Here is an 11,715-nt window from a genome sequence, read left to right as displayed (position 1 = left end):
TGATACTTCATATTTATAAATTCTATTTTTATTTATCTGTATTCTGTTTTATTTTATGAGTGGGAAATGCTCAAAAGGCTTCAGCACCCTCAGCCCCCAAATGACTCCCTAACTGTGGGGGGGGGGCGCTGCTGCAACATCCCAAACTCCACTATGATGCAAAAAACCCAGGCCTCAAACACAGTGCCAGGAGGCAGCTCAAGGCCGATCGGAGGATCGGACAGCCCTCCATCCTCCGCGCTGCCGACGCCATAAAAGAGGCCAAGCTAGGGGGAGGCAGCCTGATAAAAGCCTCTTCACCCGGACTCCCCCCCCCCTTGGCCTCCGTGTCACGAGCCTGCGCTCGGCAGTTCTGAGCGGGCAGGCAAAGCGCTACCACGCAGGCGGCTCTGTGCCATGCGGAGTGTCCAATACAAATAGGGGACGTGGTTCAAGAAGCACAATTTGGGAAACTTAAGAACACAAAACTAATTATGTGATGGCACCTTAAAGATTAACTTTTATATTTTTTATTGAAAACTTTCATGGGCATGTCCACAAAAACTCACATTAATCAATATAAAAGTTGGTCTTTAAAGTGCTTGCCACCACATTTTTGTCTTTTTTTTTAACTTTTTTTTTACATTGCTTTTATCTATAATGCTTGCACAGACTAACACAACTATCCCTTCTCCAACTGAAACTAATTCCATGGTCCTTTGGAGTATAGTGCCAAAATTCAAAGGCCTACATCCAACCTAGCACCAGCAGTCCGAACTCTAGCATGGTAGAGTCTTTCAGCCCTCATGCCACCTGAAGAATCTATTCTGGAAAGTTTCCCTGCCCTCTAGTCTAGAGTAACATTTTGAGGGCACAAGGATGGACAGGAGAGAGAATCATCCTCCCAGTTCCAGCTGTGGGGGAAAAACCCACTGGTTCCTAGCCAAAGTAATATTTTTCTCTTATAGATGCACTCCACTGAATATTAATCACACTAGGTATCAATGAATAAAGAAATAATAATTAAAACAACCACCCATGTGGCCCCTGTACAAGATCCAGAAACAAGGGTTGGTGAGATCTTTATTAGACCGCTGACTCTTAAAAACAGACAACAGTTAGCTTTTGATTAAAGTAAGAGTTTTCACCTGGCTGGGGAAAGCTGGGGTGAGGAAAGAAAGAGAAAATGTCTCAAATAATATTGGCCAGATATGCTTAAAATGAGCTTCAAATTTCCACAACCTTTTACAACCAGTTCGAAGTACTGGGCTTCACCTCGTGCCATATAGATTTTGAGGGGCTTCCTCCCCATTCCATTTTTTTTAAAAAAAGGTCACTCAACCTATTGGCATCTGTCCCACTGCCTTATATTGAAGAATATGGCCCCTATTTGGATGGGAATTGACAAACCTGGGACTCTTAGGATTGCATCCTTTCTCATTCTTGCAATTGATGGGATCCAGTGATTCAACCTACCCATTGTGAAAATAGTTTAGGGTGGTTAAAAAAAGAGACCTAAGTTAAACAGAGTCTCTGGAAGCACTATTCTGGCTCAACCTATGCTGTTAAAAGACAGATTTTAGGCTCTTTCATAGAAATACATTGTTATTATGAGGAAACCGAAGGCGGAATCTGAGTTTTAGGCTATTCTGGTCTCCTTTTATTCTCTGCAAATATATTTATAGACCTTGAAAATACATAACCAAACATGGATGAAAATATATTTCCAGGGAAACCAATTGTATGTTTACCTGCCGCCACCCGCATTGTCAGGAGACAATGGAATCCAATGCTACTTTTCTTGCTGTGTGTATGTAGTGTACTGGAAAGATGGTCTTTTTCTTTGAACTTGAAGTAGAGGAGAATGGCATATTCACTTCAACTTTGTGGAATATCTTTTTGAAGACTGTAATAAAATATTATATTAGCTTGTGTGAAGTGGTTTATTGATGAAGGTAGGGTTGTTAATTGAAAATCCTATTTTATGTAACCACTGAGATATGCTGCAACCTAGTTTTTGGGTCATGCAGTGGCTAAACTGCAGTACAGCAGCCAAAAACTCAGCTCACAGGCTTGGTTCAATCCCAGGTAGTTGGCTCGAGGTTCACTTAGCTCTCCGTCCTTCCGAGATGGGTAAATTGAGTGCCCAGCTCATGGGGGTGGGGGTGGGGGTGGATGTGTAGCCTGCATAAATGAATCGTAAACCACCCAGAGCACTTTACATGCTATGGGGCGGTATAGAGTGATCGCATAGACCAGATGGGCGGGATACCAATCAAATCAAATCAAATCAAATCACATAAATAAATAAATAAATAAATAAATATAGAAGCAGTACATTTCACCTTTTAAAAAATCCAGTGCATATAGGTTAAAGTGGAATATTTCAATTACTAGGACTCAAATAACCCCATTTTCCCTTCCACACTGTGGAATAGAAACAGCTGATTAGATTTTGTACCCTGTCAGCTGAACATCTTTTTGCTTATCTAGTTTAGTTCTAAATGCTCTTTCAGCTCAGATTCTAGATGCAATCATTTGAATTTGCAGTAATAATTGTGCAGTCTCCAAATGGCATAAAGATTTCCGTTAGAAGGTAAAACGTACAGCACCTGTATAATACATCTTCATTAATTCGGACTGTATTTCCTTTACATTATTAAAAGCTATTAATATGTATGATAACCTTGATTGGATTTTGTTGGCTGAAGGTCACCTTACCACAGCAGCGCTCTGTAATCAGCTTCTGTAAAGGACTGGAATGATTACAGTGTTGACTCCCTGTGAGGACACCTTCTTCCTGTACACTGTTGTTTATGTTTTACTGTCATGGCATGCTAATTCTATACTTGCCGCCACAACAGAATGTCATGGTTTATAAAGCGTCAGGTGAAGAAAACTAAATATATTTTTTGCTTCAACATCTCTACTATTTCATCCATCTGCTTTATTTCAGAACAGCAACTCTCTGTGCCAAACCCTGGAAATTCCTGGAAGAAGTCAATGTTATGTCTTGTGGGAAACAGACACATAACAGCATCCTGAAGGTAAAGCAAGGAGAAGCTAAGTTTGTTTGTTTTGTATCATTTGTAGGCTGCCTTTCTCCCAGTGAAGAGGACCCAAGGCAGCACAATAAATTACAAGTTAAAAAAAATAAGTAAACATGCAATAATATTTTAAAATCTATGGATTAATTTAAAAGCTTCTGAAATGTTAATAACAGGCTTAAAAAAACAAACAAAAATCCCACAACCAGGAACACAGTTGTGGTTAATAAAAGCCTGCATGAAGTGATGAGTCTTCAGTTGTCAGTGGAAAGATAAAAGGGGAAGAGACTAACCTAACTTCCAGAATCTGAGAGCAGCCACAGAGAAGGTTGACTCTCGGGTCTCCTTCAAACGTGCCTGCAATGGCAAGGGGACTAAGAGGGGGGTCTCCTCTGAAGATCTTAACAGTTGGAAAGGTTCATATGGGAAGATATGGTCCTTCACATAGCCTGGGCCCAAATTGTATAGGGCTTTATAGGTGAAGCCTTCAAGACAATTTTTTACCCACCAAGTCCTCATGAAGCCCCCCAGGCCTCCACTCATGAAAAAAAAAAAAAAGAGAGAGAGAGAGAGAGAGAGAGAGAGAGAGAGAGAAACTGTTTTTCTTCACCTGGAGACCTGCAAAAGCTGAAGTTTTATTTAAAAGAGACTGTGGGGGAGGAATACTTTGGTTTCTTGCTTGAAAGAATGTTCATGCTCGGAAAGAGATTGACAGACAACCCTGAAAGAAGACTGGCTGCCAATATCCAATTTTCAGATAATCAGACTGTGCTGATTATCCATATGAACTAAATTTCACTTATATATTGTAGAAGGCTTTAATAACTTGAAATTGCCCAAAATCAGACATAAAGAAGAGTGCTTTTTTCACATTTTCATATAACTTGAAACATAAAGATAAAAGCCTTTCCTCAATAAAATATTAAAAATATGAAAGCCACTTGTTATTATTTTCCTCTATATGAAAATGAGATAGGTTGTTGCATATATTAATTGGACGAAAAAACTGGTGAGGTACAGTATGTTTCAAAACCTCTGTTCTTCATTCTCAGAAATGACAGAACATTTTTATTCTCACCAAGGAATGGAATAGAGACTGAGATGAATTCATTCTATCTCTAAAGCAAGTCACAGACCTACACACAGATAGCTTTTTTTATGGAGAACTATGATTGGTATACCCACAGACTCAAAGAAAATAGCAGCCAAATCTTTAAGCACGTATGATAGGGAGGAGAATTCCAGTAACCATGCAAAAGATACGTAAAGTGTCTCTGAATCAAAACACCTGAAAGTACTTAGAATTAGACATCTGTCCATTATGAAAAAATGTAATCCTTTTGAAAAGCTTAAGAATTTAGAAATAAATGTTTTTACTCACCGAATGAAACTGTTTTATTTTTTGTTAAGCTACCAATCTGCTATTTTGAAGATGGCTTCCATCACAACATACAAATTACACTACATTGAACTTAACTTTATCAGTGTTTGGTGGCCACACATTGCACACTGTACCATCAGTCATATATTAGAGAGACTTATTCTTATTCCATCCTATACTTGCTTCCCATTTGCTGATGCTATTGCCTTTGATCTATGGCTCACCATTTTTCCATGGTGAAACTCTGGAGACAAACCATTTATCTGCAAGTGGATGTACATGCTATTACCTTTTCAAAAAGAGTAGTGGCCCAGGAATATTCAGCAGAAATTAGGTACAAACTTGTTTTGCCATTCTGTATACGGCTGGCAACTTTTTACTTACTTTGAAAGCTTCCAGTCCTGTAATGTATACAATTTATAATTCTAGTTATTTAAACTGTCTGACTATTCCACCAGCATAAATGATAAGCATTCATCAAAGACATTGCCAACTGTAACTTGGAGTTCCCATTTGTGACAGAAGTAAATCCTAATGGAGTTAAATGAATTTTCATGATACTACTTGACTTGTGTGTTAAGGAGTTTGATATTCTGGTTCTAAACGGACTTCCATAAGAGGTCCCATGGCATTTAACTGAAGTGATGCTGAAGTAAGTAAACAGCCTTGGAACAGAGGTTGTTTATATTACTTTTCTGGAGCAGAACTTCCATGATCCCCCAGTTCTCATGGCTATTCTCCCTGGATTCCAAGAGTTGTACTACAGAATTTCAACCATGTTCTGACATAAAAACAGATAGACCTGACTCATACTACATGGCAGTCACATTTGCTGTGTGGGAATTCGCTGGTGCTATATCATGATTTCCTGCAACAAACACTTCTAGTTCTCTAAACAATGTCATTATGATTGGTGATGCTTCCTTACATATCTCCAAACATATTTGACATTATCCTTTTTTGGATTTCACCAGGCAAACACCCACTCAATGGAGTGGAAACTTGCAGGAAATCTGCAAGGTTACTCTTAAAGTATAAATAAGCCAGTCTAGTATCTCAGACTATTACAGTTTGCTTCAAGACCCCCTGCTTCAGTCTCCTGTTTCACTCATAGACTGATGGTTGCCTACTCAACTGCTCTAGCAAGTGATTTTAGTGTAAGGGTGTGAGCAGATGGATGGAAAGGCAAATGTCTGATCACATCTGGAACAGATCACTTTAATGGGACCCTTCCATCTGTTGGAGAATCACTCTACCCCTAAAAAGTAGTAGCCCTACAGCGTGTCCAAAACAGTTCAGCTTGGGCACAGATCCTAAGGCTGGAGTGCATTTCCTCATGTGTTGTATGATTTCCAGGAAATCAATCACAAATTGCAATCTATTTCCCAATGGGATCACACCTTAAATTGTTAATTTCCTCCATCCCAGCTGCACATTGTATTTCAAAGAACAATAGTGACTCTCATGGTCAGCAGTACATACTTCATTGCATCTGACATATGGTGACACTAACAGAGTCTTAAGTTATGTATGTGAAATATAAAAGCACCAGTTCTACCATTGCCACCCCCTAGTGTGTTTCCCTAGGGAGGCAGGGATGTGAATCCCAGTTTCCTGAGGTCTTGTCTGTCACTCTGTCTGTCCACCACAATTCACTGGTTCTCAAGAATAGATTTCAGAGGTAAAGATGTGAAGAGTTTCAGCAATTTGCCAAACCAAGCACCAAGACTTCCAGGCAGTTTTGCAGCCCAGATTTGGAAACCTCCAGTAGCTGGGAATGAACGTTTCATCTTCTGTTTTTGGCAACTGAAGAAGTCCTGTAACATTTTCTGTTTTTCATTCGGCAGTAGCAGCAGCAGTATAAATTGCACTATTATTCTTTGTGACAGAAGAAAAGACTGAAGAGCTATATAATATTTTGCTGGTTCTTGTCTTCCTCTCTAAGCCAGATTCTGGAAAACCTCAAGAACACTGAGTCAAAAGAAGAACGATTAGGGCGCTTGAAAAAGAGGGGGAAAGACCTTCGTTGAAGCATAACGGAAACCACTACATATCCTGCTATCAACAAAATACTTGTCAGGTAAAAGTAGATGAGTGAGAAAAGATACCATTATTCTTAGACTTCTTGCAGAGCTTACTTGAAATATTAGGGCACTGTAACGCTAAGGCTGTTCTTTTATTCTTGTTTTTGTGGCCTGGGGCTTTGCTAGTTAAAATATGAACTGTAATTTGACTTGTCTTATGTCCTTACGTGACATGCTGGGGGTGGCAATGTTTCAGTTTATTCCCCTTGGAGTCTACTCCAGAAAAAAAAACCTTCTTTGTTCTGTGTTTAAAATAGAACACAGCACACCACTTTGCAATGTGCCATCAATGTTTTAGTAGCTCCCTTCTGACAGCCATGAGAAGCCAATGAAAAATTGATGGGACAATATGGTCTGTAAGTATGCATAATTAAATGATTCTATTCTATGAATTTCCCATTAGTTACCAAACATGTGTCAACTTCAATAGATGGAACAAGTGACTAATAGCCATAATAAACTGCTAGATTTGGATAAATTTGAAAAATCTAAAGTGACTGGAGCTTGGCATTGTGAATAACTCTCTTTTTAAAGCCCACCATTTTTAAAAATGCCTTACACTAGCACTCAGACTTAAAACATTAATCAGCAAATCAACATGATGGTGATGCTTACATAGAAATATGCAATGCTGATGTGTGAACAAATAAACAGACCCTTTCCACGGTACAATATAATTCAAACAAAGACAAAATTAAAGCTCACAATACAAATTACCACAATAAAAATGAATCCTAAATAACAATCATATGATGAAACAAAACAAACCCCAGGAAAATCTCTCTAGCCTTGTAGTCCTAAGAATATGTACTAAGGGAGACATATTCAGAAGAAGGCAAAATGTTTAAAAATAATGAGATAGTGGTCATTTCAAAGATCAGGCAGGCAAATAAATCAAAGAAAGGACATTTCCCACAAACTATGTGACTCAACCCATTAAGTCCCATTGATTTCGATAACAACAGATTCCAAGGAAACTTCAGCTGGATGGTACCCAAAGGGCTGGTTGTGTAGACCAGAGAAATACTGATTCCCCTTGCGATCACAGAAATACCATCACTTAAGTATGCCAATGTCCAAAGCCCTGTTCCTATAGATAATGTGGACCAAAGGTTGGAAAAGGTTTTGTCTTGCTTTGTTTTGCATTTGCATTACAGCTAGCATGGCCAGGTTCTGGAAGCTATAGTCCAAAAACAAAATACAGTAGCACTTTTGAGCTCTTAGGTACACATGGATAAGGAAGAGGAGACACTGCTGACCCAACAACATTGACTCTCCTCAATGGATATCTCTGTTTTAAGCACAGACATTTGCACAAGTGGGTTTTTTTTTTAAAAAATGTGCATGGACACTCCGACAGACTGCAGACACTTATGCTTTACCATCAGATGTCCAAGGATCAAAGACACTGATATGTATATTTAAAGCTAGAAATGAATTAGGGTGAGTATCCGTAAAGGTGCACCAGGCCCCATAAACCCCTGCCCAGTTACAAAGACCATTACCAGAACATGTTCTGTGGATGCTGCTACCCACAATGGCACAATGGAAAGCTACCACAGAAAGATCATTAGTGGTCTGTAGAATTCCCTTCCAAAAAAGTTCCACCTGGCATCAGTTACTTTTCCACATGGCAATCTAAGGTCATCTTTTAGCATATGTTCTGTCTTCAATTTTATTTATAGTATTATTAGTAAAGGGTTGTGTTTTTAAATGGTAGCACTTGGTTTCATTTTAATATCTCAGTTTTCTAATATTTTGTCATCTTGAGTCTGCTCTGGCAGTTTTTATTGCAATGTTTGTAATTTGGATTTAATTAACTCTCTTTGTTTTTACCTCTCTAAAAGATGCTTGTTGGGTGGTATACAAACACTTTAAAGAAATAAAATAAATGTACTGTGTACATGGGGATAATTTGTGATATAATGTAATTTTCTCAAGACCCGCTTTTTAAACTTATTCCTTTGATTATCTGTGTTGCCACCACAGATAATTTTTTGCTCTCCGAGTGAAAAAGCTTCTCAGTCTCTTTTTGTTAAGCAGTCTGTTGAAACAGGGTTGGCCCAGGATATTTTGCTGCTTGAGGCAAAACATATAATAGCACTCCACCTGAAAATTAAGCCACATAGCCCAAAGAAGGCATTTTGGCACCGAAGCAGAACATCTTTCAAGCACCTGTTGCAGACAGTAAGAATGCAACAATAACTAACAACTTGCTGCCTTTTTGTTATATGGAAAAATCTATCATTTTAAGCAGCTGGCAGCTGCTTGATACTAGTTAATAATAGGACTGGCCCTAGCTTTTTCTAGCACTTACGTCTTTAAGATAGGAGTTGGCAGATATGATGAAGGGCCCTGGAACCAGCAGAAATACAAAGTGGCCCAAGTTCCCACTAAGATGGCCCAAAGTGGTCAGGGCTTGTCCATTCTGGAAGACCAGTTCCCACATGGTTTTGAAACAAACACAACCTGCCATTGCCTTCTGGGAGATACAATCTGCCCAATTTAGGATGTGGAAGGAACACTCTTTCATCTTCTTTCAACAACTGCCCTAGAACAGTGTCCTCCTGAGGGAGTAATGCTCACTTCAGAGCAGTGGTTTCAACTTTGGGTCCCCAGATGTTCTTCGACTACAACTCCCAGAAATCCTGGCCAGTGCAGCTAGTGGTAAAGTCTTCTGGGAATTTTAGTCCATGAACATCTGGAGACCCACATTTGGGAACCATTGCTTTAGAGTGCCAAGGGCAGACTGTTTAGTTTACTACCTCTTGTCTTTCACCCCCTTGTTGTTGCTCTTCACACCAGTCTCCGTCACTTGAGACAGCTGCCTAAGCAATTCTGCCTGATCAGTCCTGCTCTGAACCTGTTCAGAACCCATATCACAATGACAAGAAACACTCTACAGAAATTGGAAAAGTTACATTTTTGAGTCTAACTCCCGCAAACCCCTGAACACTGCAGCCAAAGGGTTGTAGTTCAAAAATGTTACTTTCCCAAACTATGCTGCTTAGGTATTTCTTTCCTCAAAAACTCTCTTCATGAACTTCATGGACCTCACCTGCTATTGTTACATGGCAAAAAAGAAAAAAAGAAACATTTGAATTTCAGGGAAGTTCCCAAAGCAATTTGAGAGACTACTTGGTGTCTGGATTTCAAAGAGAAAAAACTCAAAAACTACCTAACTAGCATAACAGGCAAAATCAAAAGCACTAGGCTCATCAATCAACAGGAAACAAAAGAAAAGCAAAAATATAAAAATGACAAAAATGTGTGGGATCTTAAAAACTAACTGCTACATTTTAATGTAAACTTTCATGGAACAGGTCCTCCGCTTCAGACATAAGAGCTAGAATACAGATAGTGCATGACAAAACATTTATTGAAGGCTCTAAGATAAAGAGACAGTGCTTAGGGACAAGCTGCAAACTGTGTGAGTCATATCTGGACGTTGAGTCATAGCAACTGGACTTCTTTCTTATTAGGTTGAAACGTTTCGCTACTCATCCAAGTAGCTTTCTTCACTGAAGAAGCTACTTGGATGAGTAGCGAAACGTTTCCACCTAACAAGAAAGAAGTCCAGTTGCTATGACTCATCTTCCAGATAACCTCACCTGGATGACTGAGAATCTTCACAGATATATGTGTGAGTCATCGTGGCATTTACACCTAGTAATGACTTAAGACCCCTGTTTAATATTCAGTTCTTTTCCTTTGAAGCTTTGTTCTGTAAACAGCCACAGTCATTAGTGGCAAAAGGAATCCCAGGGTGCAGATAACAACAGAGTGGTCGACCAGACCAGATGGGTGGGTTATATATGAAATAAATAAATAAAATAACTAAATAAACATTAAAAAAAACATATGAAGGAGTTCAAAATCCCTGACTTTTAGAGCACTAGTTCTCATTTTCAGTTTATATTTTAGAAAGTTCTACCAAGCAATGGTTTATCTCCAGCAAGGGTCTGGAAGGTCGGACCACTGTAATTCCCACCCTATTTTGTGAAAGAAGAAATGGCAGAGCAGCACAATTCGTGGTACCAGCGTGGCTTGAGTGAACTTGGTTTCTCAAGTTCAAGTTAGATTCTCTACCCGAAGCACAAGCAACTTTGGCACATCTGAGAGCCAATCTCATCTTCCTAGAATCTGCAGCTAATCGTGTTGCCCCTTACCATGTTGGTGAAATTCAACTGAAAACCAGGAAAAGCCAGAGAAAGAAACAGACAATGGGCTTCTTAGCAGATGTCTCTTGGCTTCTTCTGAATTTTGGCAGCAAACAACATGAAGAAAGTCTACTTTAATGATATTTAGTTTTAGCAATTTATTGCAACAACAACAACAACAAATGTGCCCTTCAATTTCAGCCTCCCCTATTTGGCAAGGGACATAAAAATGGCTTTGTGGGCTGTTTACAGCTCCCAGGCTGTGTGTTGCTCTAAAACTCTTTTACAACATATGTGCTAGCAAAGCATATAGAAAACCTATTCGTAAAAAGAAGGGGGCATGTGCCCTTTTTTGTGTGTCTCCTTCTCCGTGCACTGTCAGGAGCACATCAGATGGTTATCTTCTCAAAGAGGTATGCGCAGCTTTCTACACAAAAGTGCTTGGTACAAGAACCACTGGTTCCCCAAACAAAATTGAAAGAGCTTTTGTTGCATTTCCACTGCTTCCAGATTCAGGACTCACGGTGATGTCAGTGTAAATGAAGTCACTAAGAACTGTGTGCAAACTTATCTACATGCACTAGGAGAAAACATTTTTATTTATAGTTTTAGAAGGGGTAGCCATGCCACCCTGTTTTTGTTTTTTTACTTTTTTAAAAGTTTATTTGTTTGTTTGTTTGTTTGTTTGTTTATTTATTTATTTGACTTATTTCATTTATACCCTGCCTATCTGATCTACTCATTTTGTTTTCACCATTGTGTTTTAAAAAGACAAATGTATTCCATTTACCAATCTGCACAGGACCCCCAATTTAATGCTTCTTTACAGTTTACTCAGTTCGGGTTTTGTATGTGTGTATGTGTGTGTGTGTGTGTGTGTGTGTGTGTGTGGTGTTGATGAGCAAATCTGTATGCAGATGATTTTTTCCAGATTGGTGTTTGTGATTATTCAGTAATAAGCCCCACTATGTTCATGTGTTCAGGAGTATAGCTTAAAAGCTTTTGAGGGCTTTTATCTGTTTGATTATCATTGTTAATTTGTAATTAGAGATGGGGTATTCATG

The 11,715-nt window shown here is 39.0% G+C and overlaps 1 long non-coding RNA gene across 3 annotated transcripts in view; it reads left to right on the top strand.

Annotated features, from left to right (window-relative positions):
• The first annotated feature begins 333 nt into the window (after positions 1–333).
• LOC110072804 (uncharacterized) overlaps positions 334–11,715 on the top strand; it is an 85,621-nt gene continuing 74,239 nt past the window's right edge. Inside the window, exons 1-2 of one of the 3 annotated variants that reach the window (XR_013545896.1) lie at positions 334–3,026; positions 6,353–6,487. This is a non-coding gene — a long non-coding RNA (uncharacterized LOC110072804). Of the gene's footprint in view, positions 3,027–6,352; positions 11,422–11,715 lie in introns of those variants that run through there. The other 2 variants (XR_012087696.2, XR_012087695.2) reach the window with 2 other exon arrangements.

The sequence above is a fragment of the Pogona vitticeps genome, chromosome 5 (genome assembly GCF_051106095.1).
Source record: "Pogona vitticeps strain Pit_001003342236 chromosome 5, PviZW2.1, whole genome shotgun sequence".
Taxonomy (NCBI): Eukaryota; Metazoa; Chordata; class Lepidosauria; order Squamata; family Agamidae; genus Pogona; species Pogona vitticeps.
Note: the sequence above shows the minus strand (reverse complement) of the source record. Positions and strands in the feature narration are given on the sequence as shown.